The sequence below is a fragment of the Lissotriton helveticus genome, chromosome 7, assembly GCF_964261635.1.
Source record: "Lissotriton helveticus chromosome 7, aLisHel1.1, whole genome shotgun sequence".
NCBI classification, from domain to species: domain Eukaryota; kingdom Metazoa; phylum Chordata; class Amphibia; order Caudata; family Salamandridae; genus Lissotriton; species Lissotriton helveticus.
Window position 1 is genome coordinate 1,820,297,921 of NC_136068.1, and position 13,156 is coordinate 1,820,311,076.

The 13,156-nt window shown below is 49.5% G+C and overlaps 1 pseudogene across 1 annotated transcript in view; it reads right to left on the reverse strand.

The window, feature by feature from the left end:
* Positions 1–13,156, reverse strand: part of LOC144769727 (uncharacterized) — a 198,219-nt pseudogene that overhangs the window by 94,753 nt on the left and 90,310 nt on the right. The window contains exons 8-9 of the transcript XR_013598746.1: positions 12,973–13,122; positions 5,693–5,837 (exon numbers count right to left, since the gene is read on the reverse strand). The product of XR_013598746.1 is annotated as an uncharacterized LOC144769727 (transcript). The remainder of the gene's footprint in view (positions 1–5,692; positions 5,838–12,972; positions 13,123–13,156) is intronic.

Genomic DNA, 13,156 nt, shown 5'->3' on the forward strand with positions numbered 1-13,156 from the left:
GTTGGTCCTCATCCTAGGCCTAATTTGCTCTCCCCCTTTCTCCTGCTCTTACTAGTTTGGCTTCTTTCACAGAACACAACTCGCCCACCTCTGAGAAGTGTTCCATTGAGGTGGCATTTGAAAGCAGCCTAAGGTGCAACCAGCAAAGTTCATCAGATTGCCCCTTGAAGTATCACATTTTCCCCATTGCCAGGGGGGGGAGGCTGCAAAATGCCATTTACTCTGGGGTTCTACAAGGGCAGATGTAATTCCCCACTGTTGCAATGAGAAGGATGGTCCTTTCATAGGGTCTCACTTTGCGTTCGTCTTGACGTAAGGACCCCCGTTGATCTTCCTTAAATGCCTCCTTACCCCATCAGTACTGGTCTGTTCCTCTTCCACCCCAGAACTTCTGCAAGGGTGGCATGAGGATTTCACTCTCATGTATGTACGTTAACTGGCGCGACTGTACCTCAGGGAGAGGTTCTTAAAGGGCAACGGTGATATCACACATCCCATTCAGAGAGGTTTGATCAGGGAGGGAGGGGGCTCTAAAAAGCAGTGCCTGTAGAGTGAGGCGAACGCGCCGCAAGGCTCAAGATCCTGGTGCATGCAGACCCTACCTGTCATGCATCCCCACCAGTAGGCAGCCCCTGTAGAAGGGCTCTTGTTTACAGTGTTTTTGAAGGCATTACATGAGGTGGCCTTCAACAGGAAGCTAGACTGTGAGAGGAATATGGTTCTGATGATATTCAGTCAAGTGGTTTTTTTTAGTTCTTGAGTGGTAAATTGAATTCTCAGTACATAAGAGTGTATAGCTTTGTGAGTTTTTCACTATCAGCATGAGGAATACTACCAAAAGAACAGGTTGCCAATAAATCAAGGCTATTAAGCTGTGAGCCAAGACGCAAAAAGAAACAATTAACCAGATCACTTGTTTTGCTAGGACCACCAACTAGCCATGAATAAATGAATGAATATCAGGATTTCTAGAGCGCACAGCTACTCCGAGGAGTGTCCCGGCACTAAGACAGAAAATCAGAAGCAGAGGCTGAAGAGTTAGAAGGTGAAAAGCCATGTCTTGATGAGTTGTTTTCTGAAAGGCCTCTCGCTTGCAATTTGACGAAGTTCAATGGTAAGTTTATTCCATGCTTGAGGGCCCCAAAGAGAGGATCAACCTCCTTTTTTGTCAGCCTAACTCTAGGAACTTTGGCCAAATGGCCATGGGAAGAACAAAGAGTTCTAAAGGGAGTGCAGTAATGGACCCTAGAAGACAGGTATTCTGGGCCAGAGTGGCTCAAGGCTCTGTGCATAAGGACAACAGGATCCTTTTATCAACAGGGAACCAGCGCAGGTTCTGACAGGTGTAACAAGACCAAAGTTTGCCTAGGTAGGTTGAGAACCAGAAGGACCACTGCATTCTGGACCGTTTGCAGTTTCCTAAACAGGTGTTGTGGAACACATTTATACACGGCATTGGCATAAACCAGCCTGGATACAATCAAGGCCAGGATCACAGTTTTTCTCACCGGCAAGGAGAGGATCTGTAGAAATGTTTCGGCAGTTCCCATTAGGCCAAAGCTTGTGCCGACTTCTGTTTTAACTTGTTTATGTAGTGTCAGCTATTTGTCAAACTTGACTCCCAAGTTTTTTTTTACTACATCAGCTTGCAAGTTTGGTAGGTGAGCTCCATCTGGTCAATGGGTATGCAGGTGGTTGAGGGAAAAATGTAAGCCATAACTAAGAACCTCTGTCTTGTCGGTGTTGCATTTAAGCTGGTTAATGCTCATCCAGTGGACAACTGCTGATAGGCAGGGCTTTAATGGCATCATTGGAAATAGGCTCACCCTTCTTGAAAGAGAGCAGCAGCTGAGTGCCATTGGCATATGAGATTATTTTAGCCCCAAATAAATGTTAAACAGGGTTGGGCCATGGGCCAAGCCCTGGGGCACTCCAACCAAGACACTGCTGTTGCAGGACGAGTAAGGTGGCATCCAAACCTCTTGGTATCTGTCTTCGAGGAAGGAGTTTTCAACCACTTCAGTGCTGGGCCTCTGATGCCTGTATCAAATAGACAAGCTAGTAGCCTAGAGTACGGAACTGTATCCGATGCGGCAGAGTGGTCAAGCAGTACCAGGACTGCCTTTGCTGCTGCATCTAGCATACATTTTATCACTTCGGACACCCCCAGAAGTTCTGTCTTTGTTCTATATATAGGCCTAAACCCTGACTGGCTGAGATGGAGGAAAGAGTTGGATTCAATATAGTCTCAAATCTGCCAGTTTAGAAACCTCTCCACATGTTTTAATGAGACAGGCAGTAAGGAAATAAGCCTATAGTTACTTGGAATGTTTGGGTCTGCATTGGGTTTTTTTCAAAATAGGCTGAATTTTGGCCTGTTTCTAGTTAGAAGGGACAATGCCGGATGACTGAGACTTGTTTCGTAGGGAGTTCAGGACCGGATTGATGATGTCTACTCCCTGAGCAAGTACAAAAGGAGGGCAAGGGTCTGAGGGGGAACCAGATTTAAGGATTAAAATGGCAGCTCTTGAGTCATCATTGAGATAGGGTCAAAAGAGGAAAGTACGCAGGCAACATTGCCTTGGGGTGGTCGATCAATGACTAGGTGTCCTATTATGGTTAAACCTTTTTGAATTTCTAAAATGTTATTTTTTTTTAAATGCCATTTGTTCGCCCCCCTTGGCCGAAGAAGCTTTACTGTGGCGGCAAGCCACCGGGTCTAAGAATTTTTTGACTATTTTAAAGATCTCTTCGGGCTTGTTTTCTAACCTATCAATCCTTCCCTCAAGCAATATCCTTCTAGTGTAATTATTTTGATTGGTATAGGTTTTTAGTGGCAACCTGTATTTAGCTTTGCCTACCAAGCTATAATTTTGGCGCCAAGCACTTTTGGCATTTTTAATTATTTTTTCTCTTGCCTCAGAGTTTCGTTAAATTAGGATCGCTTGGTTCATCTTGTCAGAGTTCTGGGGAGGGGGCCTAGCTGTTACAGTGAGGAACAGATTAAATTATCAAATACATGTGTGTCTAGATGAAGACGACCAGGAAAGTTTGGCGCAGTACTTTCGAGGGTGCTAGGCAGCCTATCCTGAGGGATCGTGGGAAAAAGGTGAGTGTTGTTAGGTGTGGAGGAAGTTCCACAACCTCCATGAAAGGCCATCTGCAATCCAATATGAATCAGACAATGGTATTAGAGAAGAGTGTGTAGGGTTGGTGACCATTTTCGAGAGGCCAAGAGGGGCCATAATATCTTAGAGACTCAGTGGGGGAGATGTACTATGTTTTCACGTAGCGCACTGCAGCAGCCGCAAATGCTACACCACACTGGGTGAAAAGGAGAGAGAAGGAGAGTGCCCAATTTACTAAAATAAGGCACTCTCCTCCCCTCTGCCTTGCACAGGCACTAAAATCATCTGCCGCGCGCCACGGAGACACCTTTGCGCCAGGGCGCAAGGGAGTCTCCATATGAGTCTAGCATAGGTTTTGTACTGGAAGAAAATAGTATGTTTAGACTAACTTGAAGCCGTTTCCAAATGTGCGTGTGTGCTATACAGTGCAGCACACATGGAACGTTGGAAACAGAAGTAGAATTGAAAGCATTTCTCCTTCCTTGGGCCTACTTTGAAAGGACGCAGTTTTTCAAGCAAAACCCTGTTTACTTTGTTTAGTAAATTGGGTTTCGAGCCAGGAAGTTGCAAGGGAATGCCCATGCATCACCCTTGCCCCAATGGCGCAATGTAATGCGAAGCAGCGCTAGGCGGTTCTTTGCATTACTTTTCCGTTATTTCAGCGCTAAACAAGTTAAGCACTGGAAAGTAAATAGAGAAAAAAAGATTTTGAGGTGATTTGTGTCACTTTTGTGACACAAACACGGCACAAAATGTTAGTAAATTACCCCCAGTATGTCTTTATCAGTTGGAGAGTCCCAATGAATATTAAAGTCACCTAATATTAGACAGTATGAGAAGCGTGGAAAGACCTGTACCACCGCTTCATTGAGGGAATTTACGGCTGAACTGAGAACACAAACTAGCCCTAGCAGTTAAGTCGGACCGGCCCTGGAGGGGGTTGCTGGTGGGAAACACTACTGCTGCTTTTGTTACAGGGGGCGATATTGCAGTATGGCTGAAAATCTGGCCCCTAGTAACAAGAGCACCCAGGACCGGACTGGCCGTAGTGGGCACCGGGCGTTTCCCCGGTGGCCGTTAGGTTGGGGGACGGTTTTGGGCCCCTGGGAGTCGGCAATATCAACTCGCAACCTGCTCGGCTGCACCACCCCTCACCCCTGGGGGGCCGGTCGAGCAGGGTGCCAGGGCCATGTCCCAGTCCGGTCCTGAAAGCACCCCCAGTGTTTCAAAACCAGCCCCCACCCTTCCGGCACACTGGAAAACGCAGAGTGCCTGCTAGGCCAGTCAACCCTGGGCAGATTGCAAGACAGATTTGGAGGAGGCAGACAGCCAAGTTTCAGTAATGGAAAGGACATTGGTTCTCTCATTGCAAAGAATATCATGTACGCATACTGCATGTTTATGCAGGGACCGCGCGTTCCCAAGCAAAGCTTTAATCGGGTCAAGGCTTTGTTTGTCGGCACAAGCCTCTCTAGAAGGGTGTACCTGGAGCTTCAGGCTGCATAGGGTGCAGGGGGGGGGCAGGATCTGTCTTGTGAGGGAGAAGTGTGTTAGAAGGGGTAGTTTGGATGTTAGGGGTGAGCAGCTCCTCCTTGGAATATGTCAATCTTACCCTAGAGTTTCTTAGCAGGGAACATAGTGGCTGGCGCCGGCCGCTTCAAGGACGCTGACGGGCGCAGACGGACTTACCTTAGGCCGGCCTTCAGCCATGCACAATCCTTAGAAATTCTGGCATTAACTAGTACACATGCCCTTATTTGAAAAAGGCACACGGAAACCCCCATTTACTGGTTTAGAGTTAATGGTGGATGGGACACCTGTGCAATGTGACCAGAGCGTGAGAAGGTTTCTGTTCCACCTCCTGACAGAACCCCTCGAGCAGTGACTGAAGCCCCACCAAGCTCCAAGGTTATGCATCTCTGTGCATGTCTCACCCTTCCTTGCCGGTGCCTTCTTTCTCTCTCTCTCACATCTTCTCGCCTCACTCACCTTGATGGACAGAAGCATTTATAGGCTGGACATCCATGGTCTCTCTGTTTCCCCTCACACCTCCTCTCTCCCTCCCCTTGAAGGACAGGTCTCTACAGAAGCATCCACAGACCAGCACACTTGTCTCACTCTCTCCCTTCACACCTCACTCCCCTTGAAGGACAGGGCTGTACATCCACAGGCCGGCACCATTGTCATGTCTCACTCTCCCCTCACACCTCCCCACCTCACTCACCTTGAAGCCCCTCCAGAGGCGCCCGTAGACCGGGCGCCATTGTCCCGCTCTCACTCCCTCCCCTCACACCTCCTCTCTATCTCACCTTGGAGGACAGGTCTCTACACAGCATCCATGGACCGGGCGTCCTTGTCTCACTGTCTCCCCTCTCACCTCCTCCTCCCTCACCTTGAAGGGCAGTCTCTACAGAGGCACCCCCAGGCCGGCACCATTGTCTTGTCTCACTCTCCCCTCACACCTCCCCACCTCACTCACCTTGAAGCCCCTCCAGAGGCGCCCGTAGCCCGGTCGCCATTGCCCCACTCTCACTCCCTCCCCTCACCCCTCCGCCCTCACTCACCTGTTGAAGCCCAGCTCCCTGCAGGTGATCCAGCCGTGCGCCGGGTCCCAGCCCTCGTGGCACACGGTGTAGTAGCGGCCCTCGGACCCGTTGTAGACCTGGAGGAGGGAGCTGCCCCCCAGCAGCAGCACCGGGTTCCTGTAACCTGCGGGAGGAGCAGCGTGTTAGCCGGAGGGAGGAAGGGTGGTAGGCGCGTGCCTGCACGTGCGTGCGTGCGTGCAGCACGAGAGGCTCCAGGAGGGGAGCTGAATGTCCAGTCCTGTCCTGTCCTGTCCCTCTCCCATGGAAGTGACACCTCTGAGAGGGAGGGGAGCTCGGTGCCAGGGCCACCCGGTCTCTCTGGAAGGAGGGTGGGGGTCCCATCTCAGGTAACTTCTATCTGAAGACCGTTTCAGTCTATGACCTCTCTTCAGATGTCTCTTTCTCACTCTGTCTGTCTCTCGCGCTCCTTCGTTTATTGTCTCTCTCGAATGAGTATCACTTTCTGCCTGTGTCTCTCTCGTTCTTTCATTTATTGTCTGTTTCCCCCTCACAAGTCTCTTTCTCACCGTCTTTGTCTCTCTCGATCACATAAGCCTCTCTTTCTCACTCTGGGCCCGATTCACAGAACTAACTTAAGACAAAATCCTAACTTCCGTGAATATCAAAAGTAGTAAGTTTAGAATTTTGTCTTAAGTTAGTTCTGTGAATTGGGCCCAATGTGCCTGATTCACAGAACTAACTTAAGACAAAATCCTAAACTTACTACTTTTGGTATTCACAGAAGTTAGGATTTTGTCTTAAGTTTGTCTTAAGACAGACTTAAGACAGATTTAAGACAGACTTAAGTTAGGATTTCGTCTTAAGTCTGTCTTAAGTCTCTCTTAAGACAAACTTAAGACAAAATCCTAACTTCCGTGAATACCAAAAGTAGTAAGTTTAGGATTTTGTCTTAAGTTAGTTTTGTGAATCGGGCCCTATGTCTTTTTCTCTCTCACCCTCATATATTCTTTATCTCATAAGTCTTTCTCACTCTGCCTGTCTTTGTCTCGCGCACTCTTTCATTTGTCTCTCTCTCACAAGCCTCTTTTTCTCTCTGACTGTTTGTTTTGTCTCTCTCCCTCTTTCATTTATTGTATCTTGTGCAGAGGACGGCCGGCTGCCGTTCGTTCTGCGCACACGTCAGATACGGCCGCACCGTGCCGGAATGTCAGCCGCGGCGAAGCGGTTAAGGCTGCGCTCTGCCACTTTGGAAACGCAAGGCTGCACCATATTTACAACAATACGGTGCAGATCTGCATTTCCCCACACTGGTGCGAATTACAGCTGCCTAGTGCCAAAGCAGGTAAGTTATGTTATGGGAATGATTGTTTATGTGCAGGAAGGTGTCTTTTCTTGGACATAAACAATCTTAAATGGTGATGTGTAAATTTTATGTGGTCTGTTTTGTGCAGCACACATAGAAGTTGCAATTCGTCATTCTTAAAACTATTGTTTATGTGAAGACACACCTTCCTGCACATAAACAATCATACATGGCAGTTTGCTGTTTCCATTTGTGCTGCACAATGCAGCACACATGGAAACAGGAAAGCAAGTAGAAATAAAGCATTTCTCCTTGAGTCACCATGTTCAGACCAGATTTATTTTTGGTGTTTATTTTGGCGTTGCCCTATATTTACGCCACCCTTGAATGGTACGGGTTTGAATGGATTCTCAAAAGAATGAAATGAATAAACAATTCTTAATCTAACATGTCTAATGGATATTATGTACTGTAGAAAACATGTATTGTGTGTGCTAACTATTTGAAGAAGTTTTGTGAACCTATTTAATATAAGTGATATGATTCACATATGTTAGGGTGCTGAACCACTGTAGATTGATTTAAAGTTGGGAGATTTTCCCTTTGGAAGTTGAGGGGGGTTGAACATCTGGTTCTCTGCACCATAGTAAGCATCTCATTGTCCCTACTACTAGGGTAAATGTGATCCTTTATTGCCTCAATCCCTTATAGTCTGTCTACCAAGCGAGGTACCTGGTATTCAAAGATGCAGGGTAACGGACCTCAAGAACAGAACCAGGCACCAAATAACACCTAGACGTCATCTATCACAATCTACCCTGCACGAGAGTCCTCATCAACCTGGGTCAGCGCCGAGCATCTGTAGGAGACCGGGACTCCCTCTGCCGGTATCCATACCAGCATCTGTCAGAGACTGGGCCACCATCTGTCGGTATCCATACCAAGCTTCTGTCAGAGACTGGGCCACTGTGAGAAGTTGGCCTGATATGCAGTGCTCACTATTCTAGTGATCACTATGTATCAGTCCAAACAACCCTTACTGATGATTGGTTGTAAGTCAACCTTATAGACCAGCTATCCTAGTAGCATGGATACGAGCAGTCTAAGGCTAAGACTCTAGAGGGCGTGTTAAGCCAGCTGTTTTACCATCACATTACCCCTTGAACACCCAGTGAAAGGACACCACACAAGTGTTATGAAAATAAACAGTGTATTTATTAGAATCACAACAACCCTGTACTCTTTATGAGGACAGGGTGCTAGGCACACAACAAAACTCTTACGAAAATACTTAAGTTAGCACAGTATATACAAATGCCCGAGGGGCACGAAAAACCATATACTCTAAAAGTGGAATGCGAAATTACTAGCAGGTAAGTACAGTACTAATAGGCTTTGGAATCGCTAGGACTTGACTAGGGAATCGTTAGATTACTTCTAGGAGGCCCAGGGGACTCGGGTGCAGAGTGTGCACTCTCACGCGGGATGCGGGACAAAGTCTATGGAAGCTAGCACAGTTAAAGTTAGTGTTCACGGGCGAACCCGACCTGGTAGGGAGAAAACGACAGTGGATCCTGACCCTTGGATAGTGAGGCTATGCTGGGACACCGAAGTGCCGAAGTTACCTAGCCCAGGGGCTGCAGCTGCATAGGTCTCAAAAGTCGTCGGGAATCCTCGTTGCCGGACCAGGAGCCTGGAAGAAAGGAGTTGCTGGCAGGCGACCAGTGAAGATTGTTCGAGTGATCCAAGCCTGGATCGAAGAAGGATGACACCTGAAAGCAGAGGGGACCAAGTTCGTGACTACTAGCCAGTAGTCAGTGGGCACCAGGAGGGCACCGGATGGCAGTCACCTCGACTAGGTGAGTGGGCGACGCTGGCTCTGCAGATCTCACGGACCAGGAGGCGTTGTCGGCGACCAGGATGGAGAGGCGAGCTGTCCCACGATGGATGAAGCTGTCGGCGTCGAAGTTACCCAGGATTGGGCAACAAGCCTTGGCTAATTCAAGCCCACGCAGTGGACTCAAAATGGCGTCTTGAGTGGACCAGGAGGGTCCGGGGTGCTCCTCTTCTGGAAGGGAGCAAGGGCCTGTCTGGAGCAACCAGACCAGCAGCAGTGATGTCGTCGGGCGTCGTTCAGAAGGCCACAAGCCAGCGGGCTAGTAGCCAAACAACGCGGTGAGCAGCAAAAAGCAGAAGGGCCCCACGCAGATCGTGGAGATGCTGGGAGGCTGCACTTCGGTGCTGGAGCTGCTCAGGGTCGGGGCTTCTCGGACCCCAAAGCACTCACCAGGAATTTACTCGGCGGGCTTGCTGTGCAGAAGTCGTGCAGTCTTGCAGATGGCCGGTCCCTCGAGGTCTCGTCGCACCCACGGTTCTCAGCTGGGCTGTAGAGGTGGGTAGAGGTCAGAGGTGCCAGGGAAGCCGGTTCTCGTCGAGCTGGGCAGTCGGATTCCGGAGGAAGGACTTGCAGCAGACCGCAGTGTTCTTAAGATGGTGCCTGCGGATGCAGGGTGACTACTCCTTAGTCACAAGGGAGAAATCTTAGGAAGAAGTCTTGATTTCCTTTCGTAGAAAGTAGTTTCAGGATTCAAAGATGATCTGATTTGGAAGGGGGCCTGCTCCTACCTTTATCTGGGAAAAGGGGGCTGGCACGCGACTAGGTCCTGCCCTATGGGTGGGACCAGGAGGGGGGTGGTTACACCCCCTTCCTTGGCGGGCTTTTCCCCAGCTCAGGGTCTGGAGTGTCCCTGGAACTGGTTCAAGCCGGCCTATGCACAGTGAGCACCGGGGTGCCACTTGCAGTCACCTTCCTCTGAAGCCCTGCCTACCTAGGATACACAAAATCCTGTCTGGGACGGTGCTGGCACCGCCCCTGGCAGGAAACCCTTTGTCCTTATCTCCTGCTCTGGGAGGACTCCCAGCAGCAGGAGGGCAGACTTGTGTCTCGGTGGCAGCATCCATTTTGTGGAGCTGAGGCTCTGTTTGACTTTAACCGGGGTTAGGGGTTACATACATGTCGTGTCCCTCTAGAAGGGTGGAATGCTAACCCCGTCGCCAGAATTGGCGAGGGGTTAGTATTCCAATTCGTATGACACCTTACTCGACATGTTTTGATAAAGCGATACCAGAGTTGGCATATAACCGCGAGGATTATAATGCACTTAAGAGTATATGGTATGCGATATCATGGAAAAGGCTAAGTGATAGATCCCGAAAGCCGCAGACAGGCTCAGCTCATGCCAGAGCACCATCTCACACGATTCCAAGCACTCTGCCTTCAGGATTGTTAAGGCCTGCCATAGGAGTGACTGATAGGAGATCTGTGTGTCCATTTTAGGGTTAGATATAGGTATACTATATCTAAAGCAAAGGGTGATTACACCACCTTGCCCCAGCTGTCAAGCAGCCAGTTGTGTCAGATTTGGATGGCCAGCCAGGGGTGGCATAATACATGCTGCAGCCCCTGGTAGGCCCTGGGTACACCTATGCCCTGGGTACCTAAGGTACACTGTACAGGGACTGATAAGGTGACTCAGTATCCAATTGGATATGTACCTAGGGTACATGGAATCCATTTTACAGAGAGAGCAGTAGGCCTGGGGTCCTGAATAGCAGGGCCCCAGGTCAACTAAGTCAGAAAACCAGCAAAACACCAGGCAAAAAGTTGGGGGCAACCATAGTCAGGGATCTACCTTCCTACAGCCACCATCTGTCGGTATGCATACCAGCATCTGTCAGAGACTGGGCCACCATCTGTCGGTATCCATACCAGCATCTGTAGGAGACAGGGACTCCCTCTACCGGTATCCATACCAGCATCTGTCAGAGACTGGGCCACCATCTGTCGGTATCTATACCAGCATCTGTCAGAGACTGGGCCACCATCTGTCGGTATCCATACCAGCATCTGTCAGAGACTGGGCCACCATCTGTCGGTATCCATACCAGCATCTGTAGGAGACAGGGACTCCCTCTGCCGATATCCATACCAGCATCTGTCAGAGACTGGGCCACCATCTGTCGGTATCCATACCAAGCATCTGTCAGAGACAGGGACTCCATCTGCTGGTATCCATACCAGCATCTGTCAGAGACTGGGCCACCATCTGTCGGTATCCATACCAGCATCTGTAGGAGACCGGGACTCCCTCTGCCGGTATCCATACCAGCATCTGTCAGAGACTGGGCCACCATCTGTCGGTATCCATACCAAGCATCTGTCAGAGACTGGGCCACCATCTGTCGGTATCCATACCAGCATCTGTCAGAGACAGGGACTCCCTCTGCCGGTATCCATACCAGCATCTGTCAGAGACTGGGCCACCCTCTGTCGGTATCCATACCAAGCATCTGTCAGAGACTGGGCCACCATCTGTCAGTATCCATACCAGCATCTGTCGGAGACAGGGCCTCAAACTGTCGGTATCTACACCGAGAATCTGTTGAAGACAGGGCCTCAATCTTGTCGGTATCCATACCAGCATCTGTTGGAGACTGGGCCTCCCTCTGTCTGTATCCATACCAAGCATCTGTCGGAGACAGGGCCTCCCTCTGTCGGTATCCATACCAAGCATCTGTCAGAGACTGAGCCTCCCTCTGTCTGTATCCATACCAAGCATCTGTCGGAGACAGGGCCTCCCTCTGTCGGTATCCATACCAAGCATCTGTCGGAGACTGGGCCTCCCTCTGTCTGTATCCATACCAAGCATCTGTCGGAGACAGGGCCTCCCTCTGTCGGTATCCATACCAAGCATCTGTCGGAGACAGGGCCTCCCTCTGTCGGTATCCATACCAAGCATCTGTCAGAGACAGGGTCTCTATCTGTCGGAGACAGGGCCTCCCTCTGTCGGTATCCATACCAAGCATCTGTTAGAGACAGGGCCTCCCTCTGTCGGTATCCATACCAGGCATCTGTCAGAGACTGGCCTCCCTCTGTCGGCATCCATTCCAATACCTGTTGAAGACAGGGCCTCTCTCTGTAGGCATCCATACCAAGCATCTGTCAGAGGAAGGGACTCCCTCTGTAGGTATCCCACATGGCAGAGAGCCTGGACAGACTCTGTCAATTGATCATTATCTGATCATGCCAATAATTTGATTTATTGCCAGCCAGGGAGGTCAGGTTGGCTAGGGCAGGGAATCTCTGATTAATGTATTGCTTCCCTGCCACCCCGCCTGGCAACAGGTGTACAGCCCATGCTGTAGGCTTTGACTTGCTACTACTAAGTGTGGGTGACATGATACTGTTTGCAAGAAAGTGTCACTCATAGTCGTTGAATGTCACTCATAATTACACTGAAATTATGAAAATGTCACACTAAGCAATCTGAAACCTTGGCAGCTATCCTGGAAGGTGTGTTTTGTGAAATATTAGTGACACAGCTTCAAAACTGGGCCAAAATCCAGAAATTTCCAAAGCAGCATTTTTGACACAGTAAACACCTGCCCCCACTCACAAGTCATCCTCAGCCATTGCCCTCCCCTTGAAATGTTGGCACTTTAGTGTTGTCACTTAGAACGGAATGTGGTGAGCACCCCATTGTTAGAGTCAGTGAAAATGGCTTTTGTCATAGGACAGATTCTAGCTCATCCCCAACACTTATTACATGGTGACTTACTCTGTCAACAATGTACTGACCTTTGTGAGCCTGACATGCAATTGACTCTCCCTGGGGCCTATGCTACTTTAAGGCCTTATGTTGCCCCGGCAAATGGCCACAAGAGGGCACTAAATTACACCACAAAGCCTTAAAAAAGGCCTTGTAACTAGGGGACAAAGGACAAAAGATAATTTAGCCTTGGTCTCTGAGAATCCTTGCACCCTAGCTGGCTCTGCCCAACTGGAATTGCCTTTTGGATGTCCAAAGGCATAAGTACCTCACCTCCTCCTGTACTTTCTGAAGCACAGTCTGTCATGGAACCTGCCAGGTTTGAGAAGGACAACCCCGCCCCCCACCGTAGACATGGGTCACCCTGCCTCAGCTCAGTTACTCACTGGATGCAGAGGTGAAGCTCTTGTTGGCCTGCTGCTTGGCGGCGGAGCAGCCGTTTCCACCAGCAGGAGTTGAGCAGTTCTCAGACAGGATGCAGAGCTCCACGTAATCTGGGCAGGCTTTCTGGCTTGGCGGGAAGTAGACGTATCTCACTGTAGGAATGTAACCACAAAACTCAAAACCACA